This window comes from Schistocerca americana, chromosome 2 (assembly GCF_021461395.2).
Source record: "Schistocerca americana isolate TAMUIC-IGC-003095 chromosome 2, iqSchAmer2.1, whole genome shotgun sequence".
In the NCBI taxonomy this organism is placed as follows: domain Eukaryota; kingdom Metazoa; phylum Arthropoda; class Insecta; order Orthoptera; family Acrididae; genus Schistocerca; species Schistocerca americana.
Window position 1 is genome coordinate 372,349,824 of NC_060120.1, and position 17,946 is coordinate 372,367,769.

The 17,946-nt window shown below is 43.3% G+C and overlaps 1 long non-coding RNA gene across 1 annotated transcript in view; it reads right to left on the reverse strand.

Annotated features, from left to right (window-relative positions):
- The window catches only part of LOC124596502, an 80,055-nt gene extending 62,332 nt beyond the window's left edge, over window positions 1-17,723 (reverse strand). Inside the window, exon 1 of the long non-coding RNA XR_006978314.1 lies at window positions 17,512-17,723. This is a non-coding gene — a long non-coding RNA (uncharacterized LOC124596502). The remainder of the gene's footprint in view (window positions 1-17,511) is intronic.
- Between the last annotated feature and the right edge of the window lie 223 nt (window positions 17,724-17,946).

Below are 17,946 nucleotides of genomic sequence, written 5' to 3' on the forward strand. Positions count from 1 at the left end.
AGTCAATCGCGGAATTTTTTGAATCCCAGCTACTTTTCCATCGTGTGTGGTGTGAAGTCTGAAGCAATGGGAAACTCCACACGTGGCAAAAAACATGAAGAGTGTTTAAAACCAGATGCCAAAATTTTGACGCTAGGCATGGTTGATCCAAATGAGAAAATAAAGTCCGATAAGTACATGGTTGGAAACAAATATATAGATTTGCCCTATCCTGGTTGGCAGTCACCAAAATTCAGCGGAAATGGTTCAAATGGCTCTGAGCACTATGGGACTTAACATCTGAGGTCATCAGTCCCCTAGATCTTAGCACTACTTAAACCTAACTAACCTGAGGACATCACACACATTTATGCTCGACGCAGGATTCGTACCTGCGACCGTAGCGGCCGCGCGGTTCCAGACTGTAGCGCCTAGAACCGCTCGGCCACCCCGGCCGGCTTTCGCCAGTCAACGTGTTAAATGTTTAACTTACAAAGTTTGCTTCAGATCTCATTGGACACAGTCTCTCTCTTTCCCGCCGTTCGTGTGGTGTACTATTGTCGACTGTATGCGTTGTGAAAATCTGCGAAGCTGCTTCTATTTATGTAACGAAATGTAGACACAGAAAAGCGGTACAAAGCAATGAGGAAAAGACTGTACCTTATTTACGTGTAAGTTTGGGAGTGCAACTGTGAGTTGTAAGAGGCAGAGAGGAGGGTGGGAGTGAGACAGAGAGAGAAGGATAAAAGACAGAGGGGCGGTGGGAACAAAGAAAGAAAGAAACGTGAGAGGTAAAGCAGATACGGGAGAGAGAAAGAAAGAGAGAGAGAGAGAGAGACAGAGAGAGAGACCGATTATAACCCGTAGACACCTCTCTAAATGGCCCAAGTGGAGAAAACCTTAAAAGTCCCTAACCGACGGACAGGTCCCCGTTAACAAAGTGACGTTCCTCCACTCCACGAGACGCTCCTGGGAGCTTTTGCGATTTCCAGACTGAAGAGCCTAGAACCGCTCTGCCACACTATCCGGCAAAATTCAGCAGATCATACTGACAATATTACCGAGAAGAAAGTGTCGTTGTGCGCATAATATCCCGAATCAGGGAAATAGCGTTTACAGTGATCAACATGCTATTTACCTATGACTGCTAATCATCGCTCATATCGGGTGGGGCAACAGGTAATGTGAGACCCATCACCATTTCCACGACATGAAAACAATCACATTAAGTTTCCTACTCCTTCCATCCAAGGAAACTAATGAGATACACAGTTTTTAATATTGTGAGTAATCCTATGCCCAGTAGATAACTAATAATTATAAGTGAGTCTTTGCCAACACAGCAATCTGCTCCTCTATTAGTAGATCTAGGGCAGGACCACAGCAAATGTGGCTGAAACGTAGGTTTTATCCACTTAATGACAGGTATTTTACGCAAGCTGCGGCTTGTAAGTTTAAAACCTTTATGTTAATAGGCCAAAAATATTTATAACTTTAATCTGCGATAGCAGTTTTCTAACGGAATGCGATAGAGCTGCCTCCCCACCCCCGCCTCAAAAGAAGCCTGAAATCAGTATCGGAAAAGTGGGAACGCTGACACTTCAGTTATGTGGAAATGCGGGCAAGAAGTCGTACAGGAAGCATGGGACTACCTTATTAGTTGGAACAGAACAGTACTGCACAAATGCTCAACAGGTCACGTGGTAGAACTTCTTCAACTGGTGACTGAATGACTTTAATATTATGCATTAATATAACCCATCATCAGATATCTATGAAACAGAGGATAAATAGTCACGTAATAAGAAAACACAGCACTGTACACATGAAGTGAAGTTATATGTTATATTCATAAGTGTCAGACGCAGACTGACGGTTCCACAATGGTAACAGCAACACGAAACAAAATTCTGCTTTTGGGCGGCGATAGTGTACACTTAGTGGCGCTACACAACAAAAAGAACGGCAATCCATGCTTGAGATTGACAGAGAAATAAATATCCTCCATATATGATCTAAAGGGCGGGAACTGGGTGTTCTGGAAGAGACTGATATGTATATGCATGGATCATGTAACACGCTTACAATACTGAATGAACAGTTGCAATCTAATTGTCAACGGTTTTTTGATATTGTTAACGACTTGATGACTACGTAACTTTTAGTACATCACAGCCCCTATCCAGCTACCTATGTTTTCTTCTTGTTCAAATGTATTTTAAATTTGAATGACTCTGCATATTCCATGATTTCATGTTCTTTCGGGTGTCTGGTGTACAACTTCATTTTAGATATTTTTATATATTACGTTCGCTAACCTCTATACGGTACATGTATTAGGGCACCAGAAGAGATGTAATCATTAAAATGTACTTTTTAAGTGTTCATGCCCCACTTTTTTATAATGCCATATGTAAATGATTATTCTATACGTATCTGTACACTTAAAAATCATTTTACTTATATAAAATAAAATCATCTCCGGTTTCATGTCTGCTACATTGGTGCTCATAAGCCAACAGTAATTTTATATTTATTTTCTTGTGTTGCAGTCTGGATCATTAGTCATAACTTCCGTCATAGTGGAACGCCAACATAGTAAATGCCTCTACAGTGTTTTTAAAAAAATATGATTTAGTTTGCTCTTGTAAAATAACCTCAACATCTTTATGTCTCCTGTATTGGCGCTTTTAAACTGGCGCGTATATATTTTATACTGTTGTTGTATTTTTCTGGTTATATGACTTGACGTGTTTTAAAAATTATAATACATAAGGATTCGTTTGTCACTTGAGGCTGTGGAAAGCCACTATGTGTACACTACCGGCGCCTACCGGTAGAATTTTGTTTCGCTTTGCTGTTATCACTGTGGAACCGTCAGTCTGCCTCTGATAGTTACAAATGTAACATATAAGTTCATTTAATCTGTACAACTTGATGTGCCTGTGTGATATTCCTGGCTGTGGCCACCATATATTATTTTGCTAGAAGCTCGCCTCGACGCAGCTTGATACAAGTGAAGTGGAGTGAGGTACAAGCGACAGATGGTACAGTATGTACCATTCCCGTGGGAGAGCCCGCCATTTGTACTGAACTTGCTTCTGACTGGTTTGCACATTCGCCTAAACGCCTAAATTCTCTTATTAATTATTGATATATTTTTCATTGTATTTAACTCAGTTTTCAGTATATCTCTTGTGGTTACCTTACGAGTCTATCGTTTTTGTTTATTAAATTTCACTACTTTTGAGAAACATAAGTATAACGATATTACAACTGAAATGCTTTGGACACCTTCGGATCGCTATGGTGCGCGTGGGAGACGAAGTACTTCGGCTGCGCTGGTCAGTCTGTTTCGGTCGTTGTAGAGGGATGGACGTGTAACTATGTTTCGGTCCAGAATGGTAGAGCACTTGCCCGCGAAAGGCAAAGGTCCCGAGTTCGAGTCTCGGTCCGGCACACAGTTTTAATCTGACAGGAAGTTTCATGTTTCGGTCGTCCAGGAGGAACGGTCATGTTGTATTCCATATCGGAAGTGGATAGAAAAGTTAACGTACAATTAAGTAAGTGATGTAGAGTGTTGTGAAAGACGGTGTAGAAAGTGTGATTATTTAAATGTAATGAAACAGGATACAGTAATGAGAAGTGTCGCCTATTATCATTGCCAGTACTACAGATCTTGCCCTCTGTACATACGGAGACTAATCTGGGCAAGTGGCATCCCATAAAAAGCACAATCACAGGTTCCAGATGACGGCATAGCAGCCTCCGTCGACCGACGAGCTGTCTTCTGCGCTAGGGACACAACTTTAGAAGACGACAGCTTGGTGGAAAGAACAGTTAGGGACTCTTATTCAATATCTCCAGCTTCCAGATCTGACTTCCAAAGGACACGCGTGATTTATACCTGGTATATGTCTTTTACTCCTAACTTCTGCTACGCGCCATGTCACTGCTGTTGCTCTTATGACATGATTATGTAGCCTCTGTTTCACATATACCTGATGTGGCTTATCCTGAAAACGCGTAGTTGAAGTCGTTTTAGTATGTGACCTGTTCAGTATTTGTGCAGTAATGTTAAACTTCAGTTATGGTCGAACCGGTTGCCAGAGGTTACATGAGCGTTAGTGGAGATCATACGATGGTTGGATGATCTGTAAAGTAGCAGTGACAAACGTTTGCATGGTAGGAATGCATTCGTTTATTTCTGTAACAGAGAAGTTTCCTTCTGAACTCTTATGCTCCAACGGAGATGACATTTTATGAAAACAATAAATAACATGTGATGGGAAAAAAGTGGTTGTTAGTGTGGGCTGGATTGTGTTTCATGCTTCCTTTGTAACCACTGTTCTGTTACTGACAGGTGCCGCACATGAACAAACGGAGAGACGTCAAAAAACAATGGCTGTTGGGCACAGCTGAAACAACGTGTTTTTCTTCGTGGGCCCGCACTATCACACGTGTTTACATTACAGAGCTAAACTGTGGTCTGAAGCAGCCGGCGGCGACTGGCCTGTCCGCGCTGTGCAGGGCCGGGCGCGACAAAGCGCTTTGAAGTGCGCCGGCAGTCCACTGCGCTACCACAAAGCTCATCCCCAGCCTGTGCCTGCCCTGTGTCACGTGTGTCAGAGACCTCGAGGCTGGCCCGCGAAAACTTCAAACGTGAAAAGCCGCGCTGCTACCTGCAGGGGGCTCTACTTGCGCTGAGCGTCGTCACGGCACTGAGGATAGGCCCTTAGCTTCTCAGGCGGGTCAGTCCAGTGGTGCATGCTGACTACTAACACTCAGTAATGGAAAAAAATGACAATACCAAAAATTAATTAATGTAGAGTAATGAATATTGGGGAATAAATCTGCCTAGGTAACATGAAGGAAACTTTACCTAGACGTAAATGGGTACAGGAAGGGGTTCAAGGCTAGGACAAATGCACTTCGAGGGGATGCCGGGGGAATACTGACAGACCCCAGTGCTATATTAAGTAAATGGAGGGCGTATTTGGAGCACCTATTAAATGTACACCAGGAAGCAGGAAATGAGCAGGCGTACGAAATACATACAGCAGAATCCCAGATACCTGAGGCGACGTTAAAGAAAGTAAGAGATGCAATCAACAAATTGAAAAACCGTAAAGCACCAGGATCAGATGACATAACTGCAGAATTAGTTAAAAATGTGGGACAGAAATTGGTGGAAGTAGTTCACAAAGTGATAACCAAAGTATGGAACTCACAGATGATACCTGAAGAGTGGCAGGAGTCGATTCTGATCCCAATTTTTAAGAAGGGCGACAAAATTGATTGTAGTAATTATAGAGGGATATCGTTATTACCAGCATGTTCCAAAATTTTCTTGAATATTCTGCTAAGCAGGCTTACACCATATGCAGATGAAATTGTGGGGGATTATCAAGCTGGCTTTCGGAGGAACAGATAAACTGTAGACCAAATATTCACCCTTCGTCAAATATTGGAAAAGAAATGGGAATACAATAAACCAGTTCATAATCTTTTCATAGATTTTACAAAAGCAAATGATTCATTATTGCAATCAAAATTATACAGAATTATTTTGGAACTTGGAATACCAAAGAAGTATGTTAGACTTATAGAAGCGAGTTTTAGAAACACAAAAGGTAGAGTATGCGTGGGGAAATTGGAGTTAGAAGAATTTGTAATAAAGAACGGACTTAAGCAGAGAGATGACCTGTCTCCGCTACTTTTTAATTTAGCCCTAGAATATATTGTACGAATGGCAGCAGATAATTCAGAGGGTGTGGAGTTAAATGGAAATATTAGGGTATGCAGATGATCTAAACATCATTAGCGATAGGAAAGAATCTGTAACAGCAAATGCGAATGCGTTAATCAAGGCTAGTGAAGATGTAGGTCTAAGAATAAGTGAAGACAAAACTAAATACCTGGTTACTACTAGAATGCCAACAGCAGTAGATCAGGAAATGTTAAGAGTTGGAGACATGCAGTTTGAAAAAGTGAAAACATTTAAGTATCTAGGCGTGGACATCACTTCGAGAAATGATATTGAATCCGAACTGAAGAAGAGATTACGGGCGGGAAATGCGTGCTACTTCTCACTGAATAGATTACTTTCATCACGGATAGTGTCTAGGAATTTAAAGATTAGAATATACAAAACTATTATTCCACCAGTTATGCTGTATGGGTGTGAGACTTGGTCTCTCACTGAGCAAAATGAAAAGCCGTTTCGAGTATTTGAAAACAAAATTTTGAGGAAAATTTTCGGAGCAAAATGGGATGACATTAGCAGAGAGTGGCGAATACTGCATAACGAAGAGGTTCACGAACTCTATTCAAGCCCTTACATAATCAGTATTATTAAATCACGTAGGCTGCGATGGGCGGGGCACGTAGCTCGAAAGGATGAGGGCAGGGCAGCGCACAGAGTACTGGTAGGACTCTTAGACGGAAAACATCCTGTGGGGAGACCGAGGCGTAGAAGGGAGGACAATGTGAAGGCTGATTTGAGGAGCCTAGGTATTGAAGGTGAATGGAAGGAAATAGCCCAAGACAGGGACAGATGGCGAACATACGTTGCTGCGGTAATGGACTCTCAAGTCCGGTGTGACCAGTGAATGAGTGAACATGAAGGTCACTGGTTAATGTAAGAGCGAGATAAGTCACTGCAAATGTGAAGTGCTGGTACATTAATAACCGGTGTAACCGCCATAACGGTGAACGCAAGCATGCAAATCCGCATGCTTTGTGATGTACAGCTGTCGCATGTCAGGTTGCGGGCTGGAGGCCGGCCGGAGTGGCCGCTACGGTCGCAGGTTCGAATCCTGCCTCGGGCATGGATGTGTGTGATGTCCTTAGGTTAGTTAGGTTTAAGTAGTTCTAAGTTCTAGGCGACTGATGACCTCAGAAGTTAAGTCGCATAGTGCTCAGAGCCTTTTGAACCATTTTTTTTTTTTTTTTTTTTTTTGGTAACGCTTCGCTGTGTCACTGTGGTACCAATTGCTGTTGAAATTATTGCTGCAGATACAGTACGATGCGCCAGAGCCACACACCGAATACGATGGTCTTCCCTCCCGGTTGTACCAAGTGGCCGTCCGGAGCCCAGTCTTCTTGTGACCGTACATTATCGTGACCACCACTGATGGCAATCATGTACGAGAGCGTCTACATTCCTGCCACATCTTTCTGTAGTATTACAGAAGGAACATCCAGCTTATCGTAGCCCTATTACACGACCTTATTCAAACTCAGTACGGTGTTGATAAAGGCGTCATTGTCGCCTTAAAGGGATTCTTGACTGACGTCAACTTAACACATCCATTGTCAAAAGTAACCAACGCTCACGAACGTTACAGCGTTTATTTAAAGCAAACCTGCTTTACATCCTCACAGTGACGCTACTAGCGCAACACGTTTGCCATTGGGCGAACTTGGAAACTTGGAATAGGCATAATCTTTCGGATGTAGGAACACGCCTACCAACTTTCGTTTATGTCGCACAACTCGTTCTTGGTGTTGGTATTTTTTCCGCTGGTGTGTTTTCATAGTTGCCCCTACAATAGATGACCCTTTCGCCAAGTTTCTCGCAACACGGATAATTAGGTTATCGCATTACTGTATAAATTGTTTATAGCTGAACGTCAAACGCATTCCACGACATTTCATTACGTCACATTAAGAAAGAATTGGGTCTTGCCGACAAGTAGAGGTATGAAGTGGAACCACTTTAGATGATACCAGCATGCTGCTGGATGACATGTTAGGCGCTCCAACATCAACCCAAAGAAAGGAGGGTTATGGAAGACCACATCGTCGATGGACTGAACAGTTTTTGTAGTAGTGGAACGGAAGGCTAGCCAATAGTTCTCGAGCTAGATCTACATCGATTGCGTATTTGGGAAAAGCATAGTTAAAATAACTGTCTGGCCATCCAAAGTGATCTTTCCCGAGTTTAGTAGCAAAGAGTCTTGGGTAGAAAACCGGCTCAATATGATGCGGTTTTCTGCTTCTGGACGAAAGAAATGAAACCCCTTGCGCTACAAAAGAACTATTTGTCGAGTTTGATCAATGCACGACTGCTGTTCCACCTTCAACTCTATATGTAGCCTGCTATAAAATTGGTGAAAATCGATCAAATCAGTGTCGGTAAACGAGCTGCATACTTCAGGCATATCCTTGCTATCTACCGGAAGATATAAATGGCGGATGTCCTTCGTAGACTCACGGAAAATTAATCGTCGAAATGTCTTGAGCAGTGGAAGGAAGTGTGTTGGATTACATGGAACTTAACTTTAAAAGATACCTAATTGTTCATATTTGGTATAAATTTTTGTAGCATCGCCGTCATGTCATCAAAGTTCGTACCTGATACCGCAATCTCTGCCACTTACATTTACGACGGTACTTCAAAAACAAATTTACGCTTTATTATGGTAGGACAAGTAACGTTAATGAATGCTCCATTACACTTCAAAGAGACACAGATACGTGAGACTATTTTTCAACTTCGTCATGGAGCCGCTGTAAAGAACGATCGGAACGGTATACAAATGATTCAACCTCTCGATCATAGAAATCCGTTCATTAGTGTCGGAGCTTTTTGAGAACCGATGTCGCTGTTTGAGCGTACCCATCACTGGAAAATCTCTTATTCCTCCACCCCCCCCCCCCCCCAGATGTTACTTCAGCTTGGAGACAAGGTAGAAATCACATGGGGCAAGATCTGAACTATGTGGCGGGTCAAGACACCAAAAACTGTGTAGTTTTGGTCGAATACTGGGCACCATTTCATTACACCCGGAAGCGTCATAGCATTTGGTCCGTGGGCCTATACTGCCAGAACGTTAAGGTGAATATGTATAAATTCAAACTTTTTACCTCCAAGAATCGTAGTGTCTTACATGGCTTTGTGGTATATTTCCAATAGCCGCGCCATTTCTTTGCCACGCCGCGATGCACCTGTTATCTGTACCGCAGCAGAACTTTGTCTGCAGGACACGCGTACCATGTAACCACAGGTGAAACCCTTGCAACTCTACGTCTGGTGGAAAGACTAATGTACACTGTGTTGATGATTAAAATTACCGTACCATGAATTCGGCGTGCAACAATCGCCATATTTGCATTTCGATTTGCAAGTGACTACCACAACGGAGGTATGAGGAACACCAAAATTTTGATTATACAAGGTGGTAACAAATAGTCTGAAAAGCTTGTAAGGGTGTTAAAGGATTGGTTGTGCTGAGAAATAACTGTTAAAAAGTACGATACGTTGCACCGTTTCCACTTTAATTTGCAATGAAGTGAGCCAGTCACATCTTTGCATGCGAAAATTCATGCAGCCTGCCAGAAACGATGTTGCCAAACGTGTTCTTCATTTGGTTCCCTCAGACTAAAGAAGAGACTGATACTTTCTCTTTTTATTTCAGTTTCAGCTAACCAAACCAAAACACGTTTGGCAACACCGCCTTTGGTAAGCTGCTTGTATTTGCGCGCACAACGACCTGATTGGCTAATTCAGTGTTAGTTAAATCGTAAACGGTGCAACGTGTCGAATTTTTTTCTCATCGATTACTTCTCAGCACAACCTACCCTGCAACGCCCTCACCTCACAAGCTTTTCAGAATTGCGCAGCGAATTAGTCGCTGAAAAATAGCATTTGAATGTTTTTGTTTGTAAAAAAAACTGTGTAATCCCTCACGTGAGAAGCAGAGAAGTCCCAGCACATGTCAGAATTTGACAGTAATAGTATGGTGGCCTATCGAGTCAGAGGTTTGTCTCTCTACAACACTGCTGCTTGTATTGGTCTGCATCTCACAGCTGTTACTCACACATTGAATCAGTGGGTTAACGAGACCCGTACTAACGCTATGCGGGATTTCAGCAGCCTCAAGCGACTACAGTGGTATAGACTAACCAACTAGTACCCTACAACCGCTGTGACGTCAGCGAAGAGTTTATTTTCAAAGGAAGACAGCACGTTCTCATAGTCATGTAACCGATTATTAGTGAAACAAGTGAATAAAACAGAGATTTAGAGCGACTGTACGGAGAAAGAGTTGGCAGTTTATGTATGACTTAATTTATTTGCTTTTGGGTACCATTCACATGTTTTCCTGATAATCTATTCTATAATTTCAGATTTAATGTTCCAGTTTTTTATATTGTTATCCGTACTGAAAACAGAAATGTTGCTTGTTTCAACATTTGTTAACTATTCTGAAAATCATCTCTATATTACAGTTTTTGAAAACGGAGGTGAAGCGATTGGAGGCGACAGAAATTATCTACTCTAATGACATACTGACTGTTGGTTTCTGTCTCGGGTTCTTCGTCAGACACTTGTTCGACGATTATTTTTTTTAACGTTTAGCCAACTTGAGTGACTGGCACTGTCGAAGCTTCACCTGCCATTGCTAGAGACAGAAAGTCCGCCACCGGCAATTCAGGGTGAAGCAATGACCGCCATTCACTCTGAAGAAACGTCAGAAAAATCGTCAAACAATCGTCGGCCGAAGAATGTGAGACAGAAGCCAATAGGCAATACGGTAGCAAGTGACCACGAAAACCTCAATAGTTTTGTACTATCTACTCTACTCTTTTTGTCAGAGATTGCTCAAGGTATCGATACTTATCATTCGATTCTTTTATGAGAACTATAATTTTCTTACGATACTGCTTTTGAGTAAAGTAGCGATAACTTTGGTTCCATGTCGAGTACCTAATTGTACGAGGCACGCTGAAAATTAATGCCTCCGAATTTTTTATATGAAAACTCTTGACGATTTCTAAATAAAAAAAGCTTTATTAAGAATCTACATCTTTGTTCTTCATGTCAACATGTTTATTTCTCAACTTAGTCACCCTGGCGACGAACACATTTCCCACATCGAGAGACCAGTTTGTTGATACTGTCGCTGTAAAACGTTTGACTTTGTTGACGGAGCCACAACCTCATCACTGTTTGCAAGGCTTCATCACTATCAAAGTGAAGTCCTGGAAGGTGTTCATTAAATTTTGGACCCGATGAAAATCGGATGGGATCAAGTTCGGACTGTACAGAGGATGACGAATGATGGCGAACCCAAGGCGTCGGATTACTGCAGATGTCGCAGAATTCGTGTGTGGTCTGCCATTGTATTGCTGAAGGAGGGGGTGCTCTATGTGTGGACGAATTAGTGTTTTCAGTTTTTTTAGAGTTTCTCACGCACCGGTTTAGTTACGTTACACAGCGCCATGTTACACGCTAGAGTTCGCGTCCCTCTGGCGGCAGAGGGTTGCAACTTGCATCATTGAATTGGGAAAGTAGGCCGAATAAATACATAACATGTGATATCTCAACCGATGTTGAAAACAGAATTAAAAAATCGGAGGCATTACTTTTAAGCAAGCCCTCGTTTTTCTTAAAGGAATAAACCTGTAAGTATCAAAGAAACTCTTTGACTTATTGAACGCTCTCTAAAGGCATCCAAATGTCATTGTTGAGCGTGGCGAGTTTCTGTCGTCATAGCGTGGAATACACACGTTGATGAGTCTTTCAGGAGATGAAGAACAATATCTAGCATTTCAGGTACGGCGAAAGTGCGTCTGAACGTTGATCAATGAAATGGAAGAACGCCAGCTACATCACATGACGGCATCTCTCCTTTGTGACGGAATCGGCTTTGTTGGCTTTCAGTTGAAGCCCATACTTGATAGATTTTATACACAGGGTGGTCCATTGTTAGTGACCAGGCCAAATATCTCACGAAATAAGCATCAAACGAAAAAACTACAAAGAACGAAACTCGTCTAGCTGGAAGGGGGAAACCAGATGGCGCTATGGTTGGCTCGCTAGATGGCGCTGCCGTAGGTCAAACGGATATCAACTGCATTTTTTAAAATAGGAAGCACCATTTTTTATTACACATTCGTGAAGTACGTAAAGAAATATGAATGTTTTAGTTGGACCACTTTTTTCGCTTTGTGATAGATGGCGCTGTAATAGTCACAAACGTATAAGTACGTGGTATCACGTAACATTCCGCCAGTGCGGACGGTATTTGCTTCGTGATACATTACCAGTGTTAAAATGGACCGTTTACCAATTGCGGAAAAGGTCGATATCGTGTTGATGTATGGCTCTTGTGATAAAATGCCCAACGGGCGTGTGCTATGTTTGCTGCTTGGTATCCTGGACTACATCATCCAAGTGTCCGGACCGTTCGCCGGATAGTTACGTTATTTAAGGAAACAGGAAGTGTTCAGCCAATTGTGAAACGCCAAGCACGACCTGCAACAAATGATGATGCCTAAGTAGGTGTTTTAGCTGCTGTCGCTGCTAATCCGCACACCAGTAGCAGACAAACTGCGCGAGAATCGGGAATCTCAAAAACGTCGGTGTTGAGAATGCTACATCAACATCGATTGCACCCGTACCATATTTCCATGCACCAGAAATTGCATGACGACGACTTTGAACGTCGTGTACAGTTCAGCCACAGGGCAAAGAAAAATTGCGGAACGATGACAGATTTTTTGCACGCGTTCTATTTAGCGACGAAGCGTCATTCACCAACAGCGGTAACGTGAACCGGCATATATGCACTATTGGGCAACGGAAAATCCACGATGGCTGCGACAAGTGGAACATCAGCGACCTTGGAGGGTTAATGTGTGGTGCGGCATTATACGAGGAAGGATAATTGGCCCCAATTTTCTCGATGGCAATCTAAATTGTGCAAAGTATGCTGATTTCCTACGTAATGTTCTACCAATGTTACTACAGGATGTTTCACTGCATGACAGAATGGCGATGTACTTCCAACATGATGGATGTCCGGCACATAGCTCGCGTGCGGTTGAAGCGGTATTGAAAAGCATATTTCATGACAGGTGGATTGGTCGTCGAAGCACCATCATGGCCCGCACGTTCACCGGATCTGTCATACTGGATTTCTTTCTGTGGGAAAGTTGAAGGATATTTGCTATCGTGATCCACCGACAACTCCTGACAACATGCGTCAACGCATTGTCAATGCATGTGCGAACATTACGGAAGGCGAACTACTCGCTGTTGAGAGGAATGTCGTTACACGTATTGCCAAATGCATTGAGGCTGACGGAGATAATTTTGAGTATTTATTGCATTAATGTGGTATTTACAGGTAACAGCATGCGTTCTCACAAATGATAAGTTCACAAAGGTAGGCTACATGTATCACATTGGACCAACCGAAATAAAATGTTCAAACGTACCTACGTTCTGTATTTTAATTTAAAAAACCTACCTGTTACCAACGTCTCGTCTAAAATTGTGAGCCGTATGTTTGTGACTATTACAGCGCCATCTATCACAAAGCGAAAACGTGGTCCAACTAAGACATCCATATTTCTTTACATACTACACGAATATGTAATAAAAAACGGGGGTTCCTGTTTTAAACAACGCAGTTGAAATCCGTTTGACCTATGGCAGCGCCATCTAGCGGACCAACCATAGCGCCATCTCGTTTCCCCCTTCAAGCTAGACAACTTTCGTTCTTTGTAGTTTTTTCTTTTGACGCTTATTTCGTGAGGTGTTTGGCCCGGTCACGATCAATGGACCACCCTGTATATACATGTCATCCGTAAGGACGTGCGAACTAAGGTATCTCGAAAACCCGTTGTTAGTTGTACTATTTGTTGTAATAAAATGATTGGAAACGTCGTATTGGTGGTTAAAGAATTATAGTAAGTGCGTATCATGAACGTATGTCGATTCAACGCAACATAAGATTGAGGATTCATCAAAAACGCAATGTTCTTGATAAATTTTTTTTATAATTATACGTCAGTTAGTAAGATATTTACAATTAATGCTGATATGCAGTATATGGTCGTAAGTCATTCGCGATAATTGTAGCGTAATAAGTAGAGACGCAGGGTTGTAAGGTAATGGATGATACGCTGTTGGTTTGCGTTTCACTGGATCCAAATGTTTTTTTAGTCGCCTTTCCGTTTTCTAATAGGTACTAATACTTTCTTATTAGTTTAATAGAAGCATATTCTATAATATTCGATTTTACGTAAATATAAGTACGCTCTGTCTGAGGAGTGAGATTGTTCGATTGGCGTTAATTGCAAGACAGTTTGCACTACTTACGGTAATGTATTTCACATGTACTAAAGCTTCAACTAATGAATAGGAACAGTGATCAAATAAGAACGCGCTTGGGGTCTCCCTAAAGAGCGAGACCGATGAAATAGCTTTTATCTTGTGTGGCGAACTGTTATAAATTTGTAACATTGTATTTGTAATGGAACTTTTATAAGTGGATGTCCTTATTAGCAGAACTTGTTACTTTCTCTTTTGCCACGTAACATGTTATTGGCTACTGAAGTTTTTATTTATGCATACTACAGACAGAACGACTAGCATATGGACAATGCTGGAAATGTGCAATTTAATAGGGATAATGTAGGAATTGTAAGCCAGTCCATTTCGTAAACAGTGTGGTTTGCGAGCCAGTTACGGCCGACAACTGCCGCTGGAGCGCGCTGCATTTCATATACGGTGTTGAAACCCACGTACTGTTTGCATAATTTCTGAGCGTTGAACTCGGCGAACACGGCAAGTTCAACAATAGCGTTCGAAAGCAAGGCCCGCATGCCGGCGGCTTAAGGTTGCCCAGGCCTTATTTAACCGGATCAGGCAAAGTCCAAGCTTGTGCAAATTGTCCTCTTGTGTAAGCAGATAGAACGTCGTACACTTTTAAGATAGTCGAACATATGGCGTGGCAGTCCACAATCACCTTGACCTTTTTGCCGCATGGTGTAACCAGTGGCTCCTGAAAATCAATCCTTCCAAGACCCAGGCAATCATCGTAGGTCATACCAATGGCTCCTTCCGGCTCCTGGATTTCTCCCTTACCGTCTGTGCCCGTCGTGACCGCCTCTCCCCCACCCTCACCTACCTTGGCCTCACCTTTGACCGTCACCTCACCTGGATCCCTCGTCTCTGCTCCATCCAATCCAAAGCCCACAACCGCCTCCGACTCCTCAGACTCCTCTCTGGCCGGACATGGGGTTGCACCCCTCTACCATCCTCCACACCTACAAATCCTTAATCCGCCCCATCCTCTGTTATGCCAGTCCCGCCTGGAAACCCCCCCCCCCCTCAAATTCCTCGAGCATCATGCACTCCGCCTCACCTTCTGTATACGCCTCCCATCCCCCACGTGGATCGTCTATGAGACATCATTCCTTTCCCCCATCTGCTCCTATTCCTCGAACATATCCGCATCCTCTACACCTCCTGCTGCCTTGATCCCCCTCACCCCCTGGTTGCTCCTCTCCTCTCCCATCCCCGCTCCCTGCCACACCTTCACTGTTGTGTCCCCCCTACCCTCCATCTCTACACCCTTCATCTCCTTTCCCAAGGTGGCTTCCATCAACTCCCCTTCCCAGATGATGCCCTCTCTCCCTCCATTTATCCCTCCTATCAACTCTGATCCTCACCCCCGTCCTTTCCTCTGTACTTTCCCTGGGCTCCCTCTGCCCCCCCCCCTTCCACCCTGTTTTTTCCCCGCCTAACTTCTCCCTACCTCCCTTATCCCCCCCTGAGTCCTTTTGTACTCCCCTCCTCTGCCTTCCCCACTCCCTGTCGCGCCTGCCCAGCAACCCACCCCCCTCTTATGAGTCCTCAACCTCCATCAGCTCCTTCCCCCCCTCCCCCTTTCGTTTTTCCTCTCCTTCCACCCTTTATATTTTCCCATCATCTGTCCTGGTCCCCCCATGTGCCCTCGGCTGTAGTATGTCATATTTTCCAACTTTTTAGTGCAGTGTTCAAGTGAATGTTCGGTGTTGTTTGTCTTTCCAAAGTGTTGTGAACAGAAGTGATGCTGTCGCCAGGTGTGAATTTTATGTCTCTTGCGAACAGAAACCAGACTGTCGCCGTGTTTATTTAATTGTCTGTCTATTATTTTACCTGTCTGATTCATATATATTTTATTAGCATCAACATCCCTATGTTCTATATTTTAAGTTTCCACGATTTTTCCGCCACGTTCCCATTTAAGTCTCCGATTTTATCGCCTGTTTTTATTATTATTATCTTCATCTTTTTAAAACAAATTCTGTAGGCTGAAGAGCGGCATACTAAGCTGCTGCCAGCCCGCCCCTTTCGGGGGGGGGAATCGAAACTCAATAAAGAAAAAAAATGGCGTAGCAGGAGAAGTGGTATACGTAAGTCATTTTCGGATGTAATTGGAAGGAGAAACAGCATTGGTCGTGTTATTTTGTTTTATTAACCGCAAAATCGATTTTCGGTCGCTTAGTGACCATCCTCAGTGCTAGAAGTTAAAAATTTCACATAACGATCGAAGAGTATAAAACAGAAAATCACAAATACACCTGCATATGAACATAACAGTTGGTAGGAACATACCTGTGGTATACAATTAAAATTGGTAGGCACTGGTATCAACAAGCTTAGAGCGATCACATAAACTGAGGCCGCTGTTTACATGCACCTGTTCAGCAGACCTCGATGTGACAGGGCTTGGAACGCCCTCTGTGTGACATGTGTCACGTGAAGACTTAATATTACTGGTTTTGCAAGATATTAACACAAAATAAGGAGAAGTGGTATACGTAAGTCATTTTCGGATATAATTGGAAGGAGAAACAGCATTGGTCGTATTCTTTTGTTTTATTAACCGCAAAATCGATTTTCGGTCGCTTTGTGACCATCCTCAGTGCTAGAAGTTAAAAATTCCTCATAACGATCGGAGAGTATAAAACAGAAAATCACAAATACACCTGCGTATGAACAGTTGGTAGGAACATACCTGTGGTATACAGTTAAAATTGGTAGGCACTGGTATCAACAAGCTTAGAGCGATCACATAAACTGAGGCCGCTGTTTACATGCACATGTTCAGCAGACCTTGATGTGACAGGACTTGGAATGCCCTCTATATGAAATGTGTCACGTGAAGACTTAATATTACTGGTTTTGCAAGATATTAACACAAAATAACTCTTGTACATTTTGTGTTAGTATCTTGCAAAACCAGTAATATTAAGTCTTCACGTGACACATGTCACATAGAGGGCGTTCCAAGCCCTGTCACATCGAGGTCTGCTGAACATGTGCATGTAAACAGCGGCCTCAGTTTATGTGATCGCTCTAAGCTTGTTGATACCAGTGCCTACCAATTTTAATTGTATACCACGGGTATGTTCCTACCAACTGTTATGTTCATACGCAGGTGTATTTGTGATTTTCTGTTTTATACTCTCCGATCGTTATGTGGAATTTTTAACTTCTAGCACTGAGGATGGTCACTAAGCGACCGAAAATTGATTTTGCGGTTAATAAAACAAAAGAATACGACCAATGCTGTTTCTCCTTCCAATTATATCCATTATCTGGTCGTGGTGCACAGAACACTCCAATCAGTAAGTCATTTTCGGTAGGTGACTGTGGAACGTATCGCGAAAGTGGCTGCGGTGTCTACGAGAGGGTGCAGTGTGATTAGTGGATGAGGAGCGTGCAGAGAGAGCGTGCAGACTGACCGCACGGCCCGTGGTGGCTGAGGCGGGTGCCGTCGCGCAGGCTGCAGGCGGCGGCGCGCAGGTCGCACTCGGTGGGGTAGGTGCGGCCGTCGGTGCCGCAGACGGGGCCGGCCTCGTGGGCGCGCGGGCACAGCTCGGGGCAGCGGCAGGCGGCGCGCCCGCCCACCGTCACGCACTCCGCGCCCCACGGGCACTGCTGGCGCTCGCACGGCTCTGCAACACGCACACGGCGCGCCTCACTCTACACTCTGCTCTCCAGCTGACTTACGGGCGACCAAGTATCCAGTGAGCAGAAATCCTCTGAAACTTAATGGATCAATCAGGGTGAAATAAATAAAAATACGAGGGGCGTTCAATAAGTAATGCAACACATTTTTTTCGGCCAATTTCGGTTGAAAAAACACATCATTCCGTGGAGTTAAAGTAGGTATGGAT